The sequence below is a fragment of the Trichechus manatus genome, unplaced genomic scaffold, assembly GCF_000243295.1.
Source record: "Trichechus manatus latirostris isolate Lorelei unplaced genomic scaffold, TriManLat1.0 scaffold00108, whole genome shotgun sequence".
Classification (NCBI taxonomy): Eukaryota; Metazoa; Chordata; class Mammalia; order Sirenia; family Trichechidae; genus Trichechus; species Trichechus manatus.
Window position 1 is genome coordinate 65,828 of NW_004444044.1, and position 17,273 is coordinate 83,100.

At 39.4% G+C, this 17,273-nt stretch overlaps 1 pseudogene; it reads left to right on the forward strand.

Moving 5' to 3' along the window:
- The window catches only part of LOC101346415 (eukaryotic translation initiation factor 4B pseudogene), a 16,738-nt pseudogene extending 2,995 nt beyond the window's left edge, over positions 1-13,743 (forward strand).
- Positions 13,744-17,273: the final 3,530 nt, after the last annotated feature.

Genomic DNA, 17,273 nt, shown 5'->3' on the forward strand with positions numbered 1-17,273 from the left:
GTGCTCTTTGTGACTGCAACTGGCACTTATTATGATATTACCACTTGCCTTTGAGTCGACTCTGACTCCTGACCACCCCATGCGTTCCAGAGTAGGACTGTGTTTTACAAGATTTTCAATGGCTGATTTTTCAGGCCTTTCTTCCCAGGCACCTCTGCTGAGACTCGAACCTCCAACATATGAGTTAGTAGCCAAGTGTGTTAACTCTTTTCACCACCCAGAGACTCTTTTCAAACTGACAACTGAGAGCATGGCTACTTGGATGAATTAGCTTTTACATAACACAAAATGTTTCAAAACTTTTTTAAAGCTAATCCTTAGCAAAAACCTCTGAGACAGAATTGAATTGGATTGCTTTCTTACAATTAAGGCATTGAAAATTTTAGGAAAGTGTCCGAGATCATATTGCTAAATTTAATATTCAAAATATGAGACCTTGAAAATGAATTCTGTTCTATCAAATGCTAACTTTTTAAAAATGGACATTAGCCCAGCTACCACTACCTACCACTCTGACTGGGATTGCAACAGAGGGTCCCGGACAAACAGGGAGAAAAATTGTAGAACAAAAAATCAAATTCACAAAAAAGACCAGACTCACTGGTGTGATAGAGACTGGAGGAACCCCCAAGGCTATGACCCTAAGACACTCTTCTGAGCTGGAACTGAAGCCATTCCCGGAAACCACCTTTCAGCCAAACCATAGACAGGCCTATGAAATAAATAATAACACTGGAGAGGAACTTCCTCCTTAGAACAATTACATTTGATCAACAGGGCAACATTTACCCAAAAGCAAAGAGAAGAAAGCGGGAAGGGATAGAATATCAGGACAAAAGGAAAATGGAGAATCTAAGACAGAAATGGGGAGAGGGCTGACACATTGTGGGAAAAAAAAAACAATGTCATGGAGCACTTTATGTACAAACTATCAAATAGGGAACTAATTTGCTCTGTAAACTTTCACCTAATGCACAATAAAAAAAATAATAATCTTTAAAAAATTAACTTTATTCTCCATTTAGCGAGATAGTAATCATTATGGGATCTTTTTTGCAAGTACCACTTTAATAAAGAATTTATGTCTTATAACAACATATATATGTAATAAAACAATACCTTAGAAAATAAAAATAAAGCACAAATTTCTAGGAAAAGTTCTTGGCGATATTTTTTCTCCATAACTTTTATGTGGCAGTGACTGTTTTGCATTTCTCCCTGACCAAAAACCAACAGAGTACATTGCTATTTAGGTAATCTCTTATTTATTTATTAATTCAACAAATATTTCTTGAAGGTCTCTGTAATGGATTTGTTATATAGATATAGACAGGTATAGATGTATAGGTACAAGTATATACATTGAATACATAGATAGATAGCTAGAACCCAAGGAAATTTTAATCCAGTTAGAGACAAAATAGAGAAAAGGAACATGTATTTAATACTCCTCTTTATTTAAATAGCCTCTGCTAACCATAGATTAAAAAATATTTTTTCTCCTGGGAATAATGCATTGGTTTAAGAATTCAAAAGGTAAAATTCTTTTGTTTTGCTTTCAGTATAAAAATTTTAAAGTTTACTAAATAGTAGATTATATTTCTCATTCATTTACCTGATAATTTAAGGAATTTCTTATATGAAAAATGATTTCAACACATTAAAAAATCATCTACCATTTGAGTGTTTAGTCAATGGTGTGGATAGCCGATTAACTAATTGGATGAGTGGGTTAATTAAAAAACGAGTTCCTCTGTGGTTTAGAGTTAAAACTATAGGCAGAGAAAAGAATGTTACAGTAGCTGGCATTTGTTCTTAAATCTAAATGAGATGTGAAAGAAAAAATCTAAAAATGCACATATTATGGCAATAATAATAATAGCTAATATTCATACCATGGAGTCTCTGGTGGCACAGTGGTTAAGTGCTCTGCTGCCAACAGAAAGATCAGCAGTTTGAGCCTACCAGCCGCTTCGCAGGAGAAAGATGTGGCAGTCTGCTTCCATAAAGATTATAGCCTTGGAGACCCTGTGGGGCAGTTCTGCTTTGTCTAGTAAGGTCGCTGTGAGTTGGAATCGACCCCATGGTAATGGGTTTGGTTTTTCTGGGAATATTCATACCTAACATGCTTAAAACACTCCAAAAAAAACGAAACCCATTGCCGTCAAGTCGATTCCAACTCACAACAACTCTATAGGACACAGTAGAGCTGCCCCAGAGAGTTTCCAAGGAGCACCTGGTGGATTCAAACTGCTGACCTTTTGGTTAGCAGCCATAGCACTTAACCGCTACGCCACTAGGATACTTTAAAAATGTATTTGCTTATTTCTTCCAGAAAATAACCTTATGAGGTAGGTACTATTATTATTTCCATTTTACAGATGAGACTAAGGGGGAAAAAAATAAGAAATTTTTTCCAGGCGCTGTCCTCATAAATGACAGAGATGGAATTCAGACCAGGCAGTCTGCATCTACTCTTTTCACCACCACACTATGTTGCTTTTACCTGTGACAACCTTTAAACCAGTTGCAGTGGAGTCGATTCCGACTCATGGAGACACCATGAGTGTCAGAGTAGAACTGTGCTCCATAGGGTTTTCAGTAGCTGATTTTTTTAGAAGTAGATCACCAGGCCTTTCTTCCAAGGCACTTGCGGGTGAACTCAAACCTCCAACCTTTCGGTTAGTAGCTGAGCACTGTTTGTACACCCAGGACTACTCTAGTTCACCTAAAGTACAGGGTTTGTTTTATATGAGATGCTCTAGTATATTTTCATTAAACTCTATGTTCTAGAGTTTTTTAGCCTCAGGTTATTTGCAGAGAGTATTCCCATCCCTTTGCAGATAGTTTTTGCTTACTTTCCTTAAAGAGAGCTTTTTATATTGTTTTCTTAATAAAGGAAAAAATCACGTGTGCCAGTCTTTTAGCTTCTGTCTCCAAAGCATTCGCTAAGTCTTACTTTTGGATTGTTCATTGTGCTTGTGAGAAATATTTTCTTCTAAAAATGTCAGATCAAAAATGCCATCCATGAATGTTATCAACCACAGCCTCTGAAAAATCATTCAATAATCACAAAATGTAAAAAGAGCTAGATATTTTTTGACATTGGAACCTGACCAATTCTGAGGCTGCTGCTTCTTGTACTTGCCAAGAGTTAGTGCCCTAATAGTAGAAGAGCCTTTTCTGTCACTCATGCATATGCACAGAGCATTAATTACACACATAGTGATGATGAATTAGGAATGCACCTGTATCTATTTAAAGCATTGCTGTTCAGCTAACGCCTAGCTGCACATAATTGTACACTTCCTACATCAATGTTGTTACTCCTTAAGCAACATTTTTCATGAAAATGTTAACTTTCTTAAAGTTATTCATTCAACAAACATTCTATCTCCCATATAACTACAAATTAACCATCTAAGTGAATATACTTAATTTGAGGAACTTTTCATTTTATTGCTAAATCAGCTGCATGATTATTGCCTCATTACATATAGGTTTATGAAACTGTGGGTTTATAATTAACTTTACCCAAAGAGGAAACCCTGATGGCGTAGTGGTTAAGAGCTACAGCTGCTAACCAAAAGATTGACGGATTGAATCCACCAGTTGCTCCTTGGAAACCCTATGCAGCAGTTTTACTCTGTCTTATAGGGTTGCTATGAGTTAGAATTGACTCAACGACAGCAATTGTTTTGTTTTTGTTTTTTGTTTTTTTCCCACCCAAAGAATTTGGTCTTTGTGTTTGGTTTCTGAGAGCTAACCTCTAAAATCTTAGAAATTCCCCAGTAACTGAAGTGCCTTTAATGAGACCTCCAGGCTACAAGTGAGGGTTTATGCTAATGAGGTGATTCAGGTAGGGGCTGAACAGGCAAGAAAGACCATCAAATATCCAGTGGCCTGATATCAGCCGACCTGGGGTGGGGGGCATGATTCGATCATTCATACTGTTTTAGTTTCTTAGTGCTGTTTTAACAGAAATACCACAAGCGGGTGGCTTTAACTAATAGAAATTTATTTTCTCACAGTTTAGAAAGCTATTGCTGTTGAGTTGATTTCGACTCATAGCAACCCTAAAGGACAGAGTAGAACTGCCCCATAGGGTTTCCAAGGCTGTAATCTTTACAGAGAGGAGCCTTGGTGGCACAGTGGTTAAATGCTCGGCTGCTAACTAAAAGATCAGTGGTTGGAATCCACTAGCCGCTCTGCGGGAGAAAAATGTGGCTGTCTGCTTCCTTAAAGATTACAGCCTTGGAAACCCTTGGGGCAGTTCTACTGTGTCGTCTAGGGTCACTGAGTCGTAATCAACTCTCCAGCAATGTGTTTTTGTTTTCCCCAGAATCTCTATGGAAGCAGACTGCCACATCTATCTCCCGCAGAGCAGCTGGTGGTTTTGAACCCCCAACTTTTCGGTTAGCAGCTGAGTGCTTTAACCACTGCACTGAATTCAGGGCACAGGCTCTAGAGTAAGGCTGTCTCTGTAGGCTCTGGGGGAAAATCGTTGTCTCTTTCAATGTTTCTTCCTTGATTTCTTGATGATCTCCTCGTGGTATCCATCTTTCTCCATTTGTGCTTCTTTGCTTCTGTGCTGAATCTGCTCTTTTTATATCTCAAAACTGATTGGCTTAAACCACACCCTACTGGCCTCATTAACATAACAAAGAAAATCCTATTCTCAAGTGGGATTACATCAACAAGTACCAAAAAACCCCAAACCCACTGCGGGTTGAGTGAATTCTGACTCATAGCAACCCTACGGGACAGAATGGAACTGCCCTGTAGAGTTTCCTAGGCTGTAAATCTTTACAGAAGCAGACCGCCATATCTTTCGCCGGCGGAGAGGCTGATGGGTTCAAGCCGCCCACCTTTTCGTTAGCAGTCGAGCGCTTTAACCACTGCATCACCAGGTCTCCTTATTCAACAAGTATAAGGGTTAGGATTTACAACACATATTTTTGGGGGACACAATTCAATCCATAACTCATGTCTACACAACGAGGCCCCCAATAAAGTCTCTGGACACGAAATCTCCATGACATTCCTGGTTGGTGAAAGACATGGGAGGGTAGCAAGTCTTTTGGAACAAGGAAGCTCCATGCTGAGAACTTTCTCAGACCTCCTCATCGGTAAACTTTTTCCTATAATAAAACTATAATTGTAAGTATGGCACATTCTGTGAGTTTTACGGTCTAGTAAATTACCGAACCCAAAAGAACGGTGGAAGCCAGCAAATCAGAAGTGAGGAGGCTGGGAACCCCCCAGGGCTTATGGCTGCCATCCTGAAGGGGCAGTGGGAAAACTTCAAATTTGTAGCTGGCAGATGAGAAGTGAGAGTGTCGTGGAGACTCGCAAGCTTGCAGCTGGCGTCTGAAGTCTTGGGCCGACTTGGCAGTCTGAAGCGCGATGTCCTTTAATTTGTGAGATCTGACCTAGCTCCTGGTGGCTGGGACCAGAGGCAGAAGGGCTGCCTGTGCAGCTGGTGTCAGAGCAGAAGTGGAACCAAATTGAATTGAATTGATCCTTCCGGTAAACTGTAAGAAAAGTAGGGACTTTTCATATTTTCCTTTCAGTAACTTTACAAGTATTTAATGTTAATATTCTCAGATGTAGGTGTTACAGATAGTAAGCTTGAAACTTTCTCGTCTTTCAATCTCAAAAACACTGAATTGCTGTCTAAATTTAAGTTTCCATAAACAGTACCTCGGATTGCCTCATTTCTGCAGACTCTGGAGGTAAAGCATCTAGAAGACTGATTGGAATATGCCACAAAGATCCTAGGAATTTCTTTATGATTGACTTTTTTTGTTTATCACTGCTGTTAACAGAGACATATAAATAGCTGTTAAAGGCAATAAAGAAATAGTTATTAAAGCCTTCACTTTTATTGTATTGGATATTATTTCTAGTAATATCTATTTGACTTAGAAAATATCCCCCAATAAAATTATACTCTATTTTGTAATGCATCTTACTCTGTAAGGACTTATATGCATAAGTTGTTAATATTTTATTTTATGGTTGGCTGATCACTGGTTCTCACTCATGACTGCACTTTAAAATTACTTGGTCAGCTTTTGAAAAAATACTGATGCCTGGGCCCTACCTTCTCAGCGATTCTGATTCATTGGTCTAGACGGGCCTCAAATGAATGTATTTTCACAAGAAGACAGTTTAATGTTTTAATTAAAACATGGAAAGAAAGAAAAAATACTGAACCACACATTTTAGATCAAAGTTCTAGCCCTAACTCTGAAAATAAATTGTTGTGTGATCTCCTGTTGGTCATTAACTTCTCTGGGCTCCACTTCTTGCACTTTTAAAATGCAAATTTGAACTACATAACCTATAACCTCATAGCTTTCTACGACTCTGAAATATGGTACTAAGTAGATGGAATCACAACTTTATTATCTCTTGACAATATATGTCTTTAAGCATTGAACGACTTTAGCACGTGTGCAAAGGCATCAGCTACAATATCCTAGAGTGACAGCACAGATAATGTCCTCAGGATATGAAAAAGTAGTTAATCTTATAAACAGGTTTCTCCAGTTTTCTAAAATCTTCCCTTCATCTCCACTGGGATCTGTGCTTAGGCTTTTTCCCCATTTTTTTAATTTTCTTCCCTTTGCTGACAACTTATGAGTCACGAACTGCAGGAAAAACAATAGAGGGATATTGAAACCAGAAATTCCTGATCCTGTTGCTGTTCAAGAAGGCTATAATGTAGTTTTTTATTACCCAAACCACATTTATGAAGAAAGTGTCACTTTTTCTGTTGGAAAAAAAAAGTGGCTAAACTAAATATCCTAAAAACAAGATGTGATGATTAAGGTTGTATATTAACTTGGCTGGGCCATGGTTCTCAGTGGTTTGGCAGTTATGACGTAGTTTGGCAGTCGTATGATGTTGTGATCACTTCCATGATGAGATTTGATATAATGTGATCACCTCCATGATAGAATCTGCTGTGAGTAGCCAATCAGTGGAAAAGGAGTTTCCTTGGGTATGTGGCCTGCATCAAGTATAAATGGGCAATCTGACAAGGATCAGGGGCTTTTGCTCACTCTGTATCCTGCAGCTGGCTCCTGTTCATCTGACCTCCAGTTCTTGGGACTTGATCTAGCAGGTTACCTGCGGTCTTGCCTGCCAATCTTGGAATTCATAGATCTTTGCAGCCTATGAGCAAGAGCCCTGTTCTCTGACCTGCCTGTCTAGGGTTCGCCAGCCCCTGAAGCTACATGAATCAGGAGAAGCCGCTATCCTGACCCACGGACTTGAGACCTCTCAGCCTGTACAACTGTGTGAGCCATTTCCTTGATATAAATCTCTGTATAGATATATTTACACACTTGGCTGGTTTTGCTTCTCTAGCAAACCCAGCCTAAGACACCAGAAAAGAATATAATCTAGTAAACATAAAAGACACTAGATTAGTAAAAAGAAGCTTTAGGACAAGTCCTAGCTCCCATCATTCATGGGTCTTGTGATCTATTTAAAGTCCATTAGCCTCAGTTTTCTCATCTTTAGAAATGGAGATAATCATTACTGTCTTTCCTTCATCTCAGTATTATCATGAGACCTCAACTAAGACATTGTTTAATAAAACAGTGAGACAGAGCTGTATGATAATCGTTGTTGGCATTAATAAACATCAGTTATTTATTTAGTGCCAGGGGATACAAGAGAGTATGAAAAATTTACAGGTTAACCAGGATAGTATTGGATTCCCAAAGCAAAGAGAGGTGAGTGTTCCAAGCAGGGATAAACACCAACGTCAAGGGGAGGAGTGAGGTTAAGACAATAAGCATGGAGGAAGAGATTTAGCAAGAATGATGCCACTGGTACCGTTTCAGTAGAAAGTTTAGTAGAATGGAGAGGACAGAAATCTAATTACAGACGTATGATAACCTGTATTTCTTCTAATTCCAAATATTACTATCAGAGAATATGGATCATCTGTGAGCCTCAGCGTGGTGACATTTATAGCACATGCTTGTCATAATTTGTCAAGACATAAATGCAAAACCCATGTAATAGAGATAAACCATTCTTCCACACAGGCCTTTGAATTTTACTGTAATATTCATATCTTACTTTTTCTTATTAAATTTGGAGGGAAACCTCAAAAAAATTTTTTCTCTGATACTACATAGCTCTTATGAATATTATTTCTACTTTCTTAAGAAGGGCTTAGTGGCAAAGTGATTCTATCTTCAATATCTCACTTATTCTTTGTTAAATTTGTTACTCTCTACTGATGTTCTTTTCCCACTACCCCCCTATTCCACCACTGGTGTGAAGTGAAAGACAATCCTTGCAAATGCACGGCTTTTTATTTGCTGAGGTGAATGATAAATGTAGATACTCAAATTTGGAGAGCCTAGGACAAATCTCAATTTGCTTTGCTTAAAAGACAGATAAATGAATAAAATATGGGAAGGATTCAGTAGAAAACAGAAAAGCTGAGCATTGCAGGAGCAGGGGAAGAGCTGGGAAACTAAAGGGCTGGGGGTCAAGGAAGAGTACTTGAAAAGAAATTTTAATGAGGTTTTTGAGAATGAAATGATATGGGATCAGACATAAGTTCCTTTCCCACTTCACAAAAAATTTTCACTAAATAGTGAATTAAAAAAAAATAAGTGCTTTGTTTTCTCTGGTACAGTGCAAAACAGAGGTGCAACACTAGGAAAGCTGATGTTGTGTTGCAGCTTTATGGTTTAGTCTCTTGACCATGAAACATAGGAGGAGTGCCTGCAGGTACTTTAGGGTGAGGCTGTGGGGTGGGGGGAGCCACTGCAGTAGAACTTCAGCAGTGTTCCTGTGTAGTTGGGGAATTTTGCATAGACTAGGGTGGGTTTCCAACAGGGGCCAGGCACAGAAGCCTGAGTCATGAGTTGGGACTGAACTCTGGAGGGTACGTAAAGTCATATATAATTAAATTCACATGAGTACAAACACTGCTCCTCCCTGACCTCCGCCATACGCCTGCACACATACCTGAAACACACACACGCACACACACACACACACACACACACACTAAAAAACTGACTGAAAATAAGCAGTAATATCAGAGTCAAAACTTGGAATAGAGCCTCAACCTTTTGTATCTTCGGTGAGGGTTAATAGCTGACTCCAGAGAAACGTCCTCAGTCCTTACATGGTGAACTTGTACTGAGTTGCTTGAGTTTGAATCCAGGCTCTACTACTAAATAATTGTGTAATCCTCGGCAAGTTTTCTCATGTGTAAAATGGGATGATAAGAGAGTTGTTGTGAGGATTAAATGAACTAGTAAGGGTAAAACTTTTAAACGTTGTCTGGCATGTAGTAAGTATTCAGTGAGTATTATATATTGTTATTGGTGGTGATTTAAAAGTTGTGTTCGCCTCAATACTCAATACCAGATTCTAATATTCTTGAGGCCAAAATAATGCCCTATTCATGTTTGAATATCTTGCCATTTCTAGTTTAGTGTCTTGCATATAGTAGACACTAAATACATAGTTACTGAATGAATTTGTTGATTACTAAAGCTGAATTCCAAATTATAACTTATAGAACAATAAGAAAATTACAATGAGACTAGGTTGCCCTATATCTGGTAGTGATTAGACATTGCAATGCTAATGGTTATTGCAACTGTAATTCCTATTACATTAACAGTGTGAATATAATCATAACTAGCTCTTCAACCAGTTTTGTTAGACACCTATGAATCAAACTTGGAGCCAGTGGTAAAGAAGGTTGCCCATTTAGCAGTCAACAATGTTTCTCAGCATTGATCAGTAGCACTCTGAAGTCACAGTGTCATATGATGGGCTTGGTGTGGACATTCAAAAACCTGTTGAGCAGAAGAAATACTTGAAGCAACCTTCAGAATATTTTGCTTGTTGAAGACTCTATAACATCTTGTATCATGCTTAGAAGAGCTAATCAGAGATGAGATGAATCATTTTGTGAAATCACTGTGCACCTTAAAAAGTCAAGGAACTCCTTCTCGTGCAGCTCAGCAATTAGGAACCTAACCAACATATTGCCCTTGTGCTCCTCAGGAAAAAGGCCTGGTCACACTTGGGTGAGCATGACTATGAAAGTGAACAAAGGTAACAGTTTGAGACCTGGAAGATAAACACGTTTGTGACTAAGAGAAGTGATATCATCTAATTCAATGAAATAGCTAAATTATTTGGTATTCTCACTTTTTATGTCTGAAGCATTTGAAATACTTTCACATGTGCACCCTAGATTCATGAAGGGCTTAGAGACTATGACAGAGGGCATAAGACAGCCCAAGTTAAGAATCTTTAAAAAAAAAAAAAAAAAAATTGCGTTTTTGGTGAAGATTTACACAGCAGTTTAGGTTTCCACTCAACGATCTCTGCACAAGTTGTTCAGTAACATTGGTTACATTCTTCACACAGTATTTTTGTTCTGATAGTTCCATTTCCATGAATCTAGTTTCACTGCCCAGTTACAGTCTCTTCTTTGTTTTAAAGTAATTGTTGACCATTTGGTCTCCTATAGGTGATTTTTTAAAGGAGCACAGTGCTTACAGGTGATATTATTTTTGAGTCAACTTGTTGTTTATCTGGAACGAGATGTTTTAACCACTTGGCACAGTAATGATGATGACGTATATAGGGGGCCTCCAACTGATCATTCTATCCTGCCTTCTGCTCCAGGAGCTGCTCCAGAACTTAGTATTAACGGAAGCCATCTTCCCAAATTGCCACCCTACAGTGCTTTCCTAGGGAATCTGCTCGATGACGTGTCAGAAAACTCCATTAAGAAATTCTTTAGAAGATTAAATATCAGTGCAGTGTGCTTATCACATAAACCCAACAATCCAGAGAGATTAAAAGGTTTTGATTATGCTAAGTTTGAGGACCTAAATTCCCTGCTCAGTGCCACAAGGTGACCTCTACAAGGTGACCTCGGGTTAGTGTTGGTTCAGGATCTGAAGAATGTCTCAGCTCAATAGTCTCAGGGAGTCCTCTAGTCTCAAACAATCCAGTAGGTCTGGTTTTTTTCTTTTTTTTCTTTTTTTTTTTTTTTTGAGGAATATGAAGGTCTATTCCATATTTTTCTCCTATTCTATCAAGGTCCATCTATTGTGGTCCTGATTAGAAAGGCAGGTGGTGGTGGTAGGCAGGTACCATGTAGTTCTTCTGGTTATTTAACAATCTAAGTTTGAAAGTAAAACATTTTTTTGACAAAACAGAAAAAATATAAATAAATGAATAAAAACTGCTACAAAGATCCAGGTATTTCTTTTTATTACTAACAAAATTCTTGCTTCAAACTTTGCTGATTGGGCTTTACATGTGTTCAAAAGAAATCTGTGTTTTTTCTGAAGAGAATTCCATTGTATCTTATTAGAGTTGAAAGTCTGTCATTTCAAAATATTTTACTAAAATATTCTAATTTTCATAAAGTGTTCTCAATTTTATGAAGTACAGTGGGGTCCCTAAAATCGTTTTACATTATGATGCAGCGTAGCCATGCATATCTAATCATAAATATCTGAAATAAATATTTCAAGAGAAGTGATTTCCCTTGTTGAGATACACTATGATCTCTTCTATTTTATTTCATGTGAACTATAAAATACTAGCTGAGATTTATTAAAATCTATTTAATGACATAGAAGCCCCTGCATGGTACAAATTGTTAACATGCTTGGCTGCTAACCAAAAGGTTGGAAGTTTGAGTTCACTCAGAGGTGCCTAGGAAGAAAGGCCTGGCAGTCTACTTCTGAAAAATCAGCCATTGAAAACCCTATGAAGCAGCTTTGCCTTCTCTCTCTCTCTCCCAGCGTGGTGGCTTCAGCAAAAAAGAAGACAAAGAAGAGAAACTCTGTCTCCCTATCAGACTTCCTGGATGAGGATGGAGGGCCTGATGGAGGATGCAAATATGTCCCCAAACCAATCAGCTGGGTTAATGAAACAGACTACCTGGAAGGAGATGTTTCAACCACTTGGTGCAGTAATGATGATGACGTGTAAAGGGTGCCTCCAATTGATTGTACTATCCTGCTTCTGCTCCACGGGCTGCTCGGAAACTCAATATCAATTGGTGCCATCTTCCCAAATTGCCACCCTACACTGCTTTTCTAGGAAATCTGCCCTATGATGTGACAGAAGACACCATTAAGGAATTCTTTAGAAGATTAAATGTCAGTGCGGTGTGTTTACCACATGAACCCAGCAATCCAGAGAGATTAAAAGGTTTTGATTAGGCTGAGTTTGAGGACCCTAATTCCCTGCTTCGTACCATGAGTCTCGATGAAGTGTCTCTAAATAACAGGAGAATTCGAGTGGATGTTGCTAATCAAGCACAGCATAAACACAGGGATGATAGTTCTTTTGGCCAAGATAGAAAACGGGATTCTGACAAAACAGATACACACTAGAGGGCCGGTCTTGTCACACACAGCTTCGATGATTACTCACCTAGGAGAGGCAATGATAGCTTTGGAGACAAGTATCATGATCCTTATGATTCAAGCCAGTGTTGTGGTGGGTATTGTGATGGGCGTCATGATGGCTCATGCTGGGATATGGATCAATATGGGGGCTGGGATCAATATGATGACTGAGGCAACAGAGGCTATGATAGAGGCTATGACTACAGGATAGGCAATGGCAGAAGCGCATTTGGTAGCGGGTACTGAAGGGATGATAACCATACAGGAGGTGGGGACCGCTATGAAGATCAATATGACAGACAGGACCATCGGTCATGAGGCTCCAGACATGATTACTCTTGGGAAGATTATAGGCGTGATGATAGAGGTCCCCCTCAAAGACCCAAACTGAATCTAAAGCCTCAGAGTACTTCTAAGGAAGGTGATTCCTATGCTAACACCTCCCAGTCCAGTCAAGCAGCTTCTATCTTTGAAGGGGCAAAGCCCATTGTCACAGCTGCTAGAGAATGAGATGTAGAAGAGCAGCTACAAAAGGTACAGAAGAAATTACATTAGCTGGATGAGCCAAAACTAGAGTGACAGCCTAAGAGACTCCTAAGCTGGCAAAGTGAAGAAACCCAGGAAAGGGAATGGTGGAGGACAGGAAGTGAGTCATCGAAGACTGGGACCTCAGCAACATCTGGCAGAAGTAAGTCAGACCAGGATGCACAGAAGAGAGAGAGTGAAAAATGAAACACTCAGTAAGGAGAAAGATTGTTGCTCTCCAATTTTTAAGCCTCCCAAACTTGACCAGCCTCTAAATGTAATGCCAGCCCCTCCACCAATGGAGAATGCTTGGGTGAAGTTCTAATCTTCCTGTTCAATATCAGAGCTCAGAGAAGCAATCCCCTACAAGTGTTAGGGTGGGGGAAAGTAGCTCCAGCTCAACCATCTGAGGAAGGACCAACAAGGAGAGGTGAAAATAAAGTAGATGGAGTAAGTGTCCCAAAGGCCAAAGTGAGAACTCCAGCCGTGGTCCAGGAGATGGAGAATACAAAGACGACTGGAAGAAGTCTGATAGGAAAGATGGCGAAAAGGATCAAGACTTCAGATCTGTACCTGAGCCAAAGAAACCTGAAGAAAATCCAGCCTCCAAGTTCAGTTCTGCAAGCAAGCATGCTGTTCTCTCCATTGATGATAAAGATGAAAACGAGGGTGAAGATTACACTGAATAGACCTCTACATTCTGTGCTTTCTCCTAGTCTCTCCCCACCCTAGAATATTTGAGAGCAAATCAATCCTCTATCCAGACACGACAAAATAAAGCTCATCATCTCCTGGAAAAAAAGAAAACCCTGTGGAGCACAGTTCTACTCTGACACACATAGAGTCTCCATGAGTTGGAATTAACTCCAGGGCAGTTGCTGTCATCTTTTTTTTTTTTTTTTCCTTCAGTTATTTAATGACACACTAATTGGTTACAGCTGCAATTAGGGAGGGCACTATCAATGACGCTTTAGAGCATGGTTTTTATCTTTGGATCCTGGAAGTCCTAGGAGCTGTGCGAGGGCGTGGGGGCTCAGAGTTTTGATGTAGGGGTCAGGTCAGAGGTGGGAGAGGGAATGCGAGCTCCTGAAGTGGAAGGATTCTAGGCTCCAACTCCAACTTCAACAATAGCAATTTTTCTCTTTTCTGTTGTGTGTAGATTATTCCACATAAAATTTCATTTGAAGAAATATATATTTGGTTTAAAAAGTTCGATAATTTTTAACCTGTACGTTATAATTTCCTTAACTGTAGGTCAAATCCTGTTACAACAAAAGCCATCGGAAATTACTATACACAATTAAAAATTTCTCATATTATGTCCCAGTAAAACCAAAGTATTTGTCTGGGTCCTTGGAATTTCTTATAAGGCAGTTTTTCTTACATCTTTAAAGTCTGACATTAGAATTGTGGAGTTTATTTTATGGGCTTGTGTTAATTTGTTTAGCTATCTTACATGGATTTTTACCCCCTTCTCTCAGAATTCAATGCTGAGTTTTGAGTGGTCACTGTTTTTGTTTCTGATAAATGGATACATTTTATTCATTAAAGATCAAGATAGTTTATTGCTTTTCTCTTCAAGACTTTTCAGAATATTTTATTTCAACCAAAAGGGAAATAGAATATCTCGTTAGAGTTTATCAGTCTTAAGACAGAGGTCTGCAGGATGTGGAAAATTCCACTGCCTTAAGCTTCTTTGGCATGCCCCATAGCTTTACATTAAAATCCTAGTTCCTTTGCTTGGCATGCCCCATAGCTTTACATTAAAATTCTGGTTCCCCGGAAACCAGTTTAGGCACAATGTTGACATCCAGGATAATCTTTTAGACCTCATACACAGTAACTTCCCCACCTCTGGGTGGAGTTTAACCGTCACTTTCTGAACACGTAATGCATGAAGTTATATGTAAACCCCGTTGTGCCTGCGTAATATGATTAAGAATGTTGCTGATGTAACTTATATGAACTTCCTATTGTAAACTCCTTAAAAGTAACCTTCCCCCTCGCCCTTTCTGAGCAGTCTTGATGGTAGCAGCCTCGACTGTTTCCTTTCCTTGTGTGATAAAATAAAGGCGCCTTTCTACTTTCCCACCTTGGTGTCTCATTTATTGGCTGAGATGACTCACGCTGAACAGAACCTGTGGTTTCCACCCAACAACATTTCGTCAAGAATAAGAACAAACTGTTCCCAGAGTGATATGAGGTATTTCAAGGACAATGGAGGCATTATGCAGTTGTAAAATAACTAGAGAGAATTTAATACAGTTGTTAAAACTCCATAAAGTCACATTAATTTAGAATAAGTACACAAACCCACTTTAGAAAGATGAATCAGGATTGAGGTGGGAGTTGGGGAGGAGGTGAAGGGTAGGAAGTAGAAGGAGGGAGAGAATGCATGTTTATTGACAATTCACTATGAGTAAAACAGTAAGCTAGGTGCCTTACACCTATTCTTTCTTTTAATCCTCACAGCAATCTACTAAGTAAGTATAAAATCCCCAGTTCACAGATGAGAATTTGATAAATAATATTCTGAAGGTCAAACTGGGATTTGAAACTAGGTTTGTTAGATTCCAAATCCCTAGTCTTTCTGATGTTCCCTTTGCTTCCCAAGACTGGTATTCTTCAAGTTGCCCTCCTTACAACTGCCCAAGCACCGACTTTATTTATTGATCATGGTTTGAATCCTGGGTCGCATTTCATCTTCTCTCCATCTCCTCAATCCTCTTGTGGCCAATCCCTTGGGATTCAACCTCCCACTTTGGAGATCATCTCATCCTTCAGACTCACACCACTCTTACTTAGTTTTCACTTGATGCCAGTTTGGCTTTAACTTTTGACTGGACAGCACCAGGCTGTCTTGATTTAATAAGCCTCTTGTTTTAAAGCAGTACCAGAGCCCCACTTTGATAACTCCTCCTATAAGCAAGACACATCTCCTCAGCTGATCCTGGGCCCCCCATCCCCCAAAAAAAGTTGCCACTGAGTCAGCTGTAACTCATGGCAGATCCATCTGTGTCAGAGTAGAACTGTGTTCCTCCAAAGAAGATTAACACATATGTAGACATATTACCTAACAGAAGCCCAGGCTTTGGTGAGGAAATATTTAAGTCCAGGATTTGAGGATGTATTTGCAGGAGAATCAGAAAAGCTGACTGAGAAGACCAAGGAGTAAACAATTTGAAGTTGGCAACTGGCTTCCAGATGACACCCTCAGGGACATGAAGCGTGAAGAATCAATCCTCTCCCTGGGGGTCATCCAGAGGGAAAATGGCTGGGCACCATAAGCTTGAAGTAAAAAATACATGAGTGTTTGGGCTGACAGGCGACTGAGTGTATGGTGGGCAGAAGACTCAGAATGTTTTTTAGACATAGGTTGAACACAAAAGGCTGTAATGATGAGTTAGTCAACCACAATGCTTTAGCATCCCATTCTGTGGAAAACTGAGGATATAAGGGCACAGTTTCTTTGTGAGTTAAGAACTAAGTGCAATGCTATTGAGGAAAAAGAGATTTCTCCTTGCTCTTAAATCTGAACAAAAAAAAAAAAATTTAGAGCTTTTTTCAAGAGAAGTGTAGATCCTCAGGAGCGGCAGTTTGTTGTACCTGGGAGCCTCTGGAAAATCTGGAGAGACCCAAATAGTCTTCGATGTATGAATGGATAGACATATTGTGACGTATCTATATAAGCAGGATATACTCAGCAATAACAAAGGAACAAATTACTGAAACATGCAGCAACTTGAGTAAGAAAAACATTGTGCTGAATGGAAGAGCCAGACACTGTCTTAATCAAAAACCCATTGCCACTGAGTTGATTCTGACTTATAGCGACCCTATAGGACAGAGTAGAACTACCCTCATAGGGTTTCCAAGGCTATAATCTTTACGGAAGCAGACTGCCACATCTTCTTCCCGTGGAGCAGCTGGTAGGTTTGAACTGCCAACTTTTTGATTAGCAGCTGAATGCTTTAACCACTGTGCCACCAGGGCTCCTTGGCACTGTCTTATTCATATGAAATTACATAAAATTCTAAAATATGCAAAAACACATATAATAATAGGAGCCCTGATGGCACAACAGTTAACCACTTGGCTGCTAACCAAAAGTTGGCGGTTCAAACCCACGCAGTGGCTCTGTGAGAGGAGGTACTGGACATCTTCTCCTATAAAGATTACAGCCTAGGAAACCCTATGGGGCAGCTCTACTCTGTCACATGATGTCACTATGAGTTGAAAATCGACTCGACAGCACCTAACAACAACAACAGATACAATAATAGAAAGTAGCTCAGTGGTTTCCTGAGGAAAAGT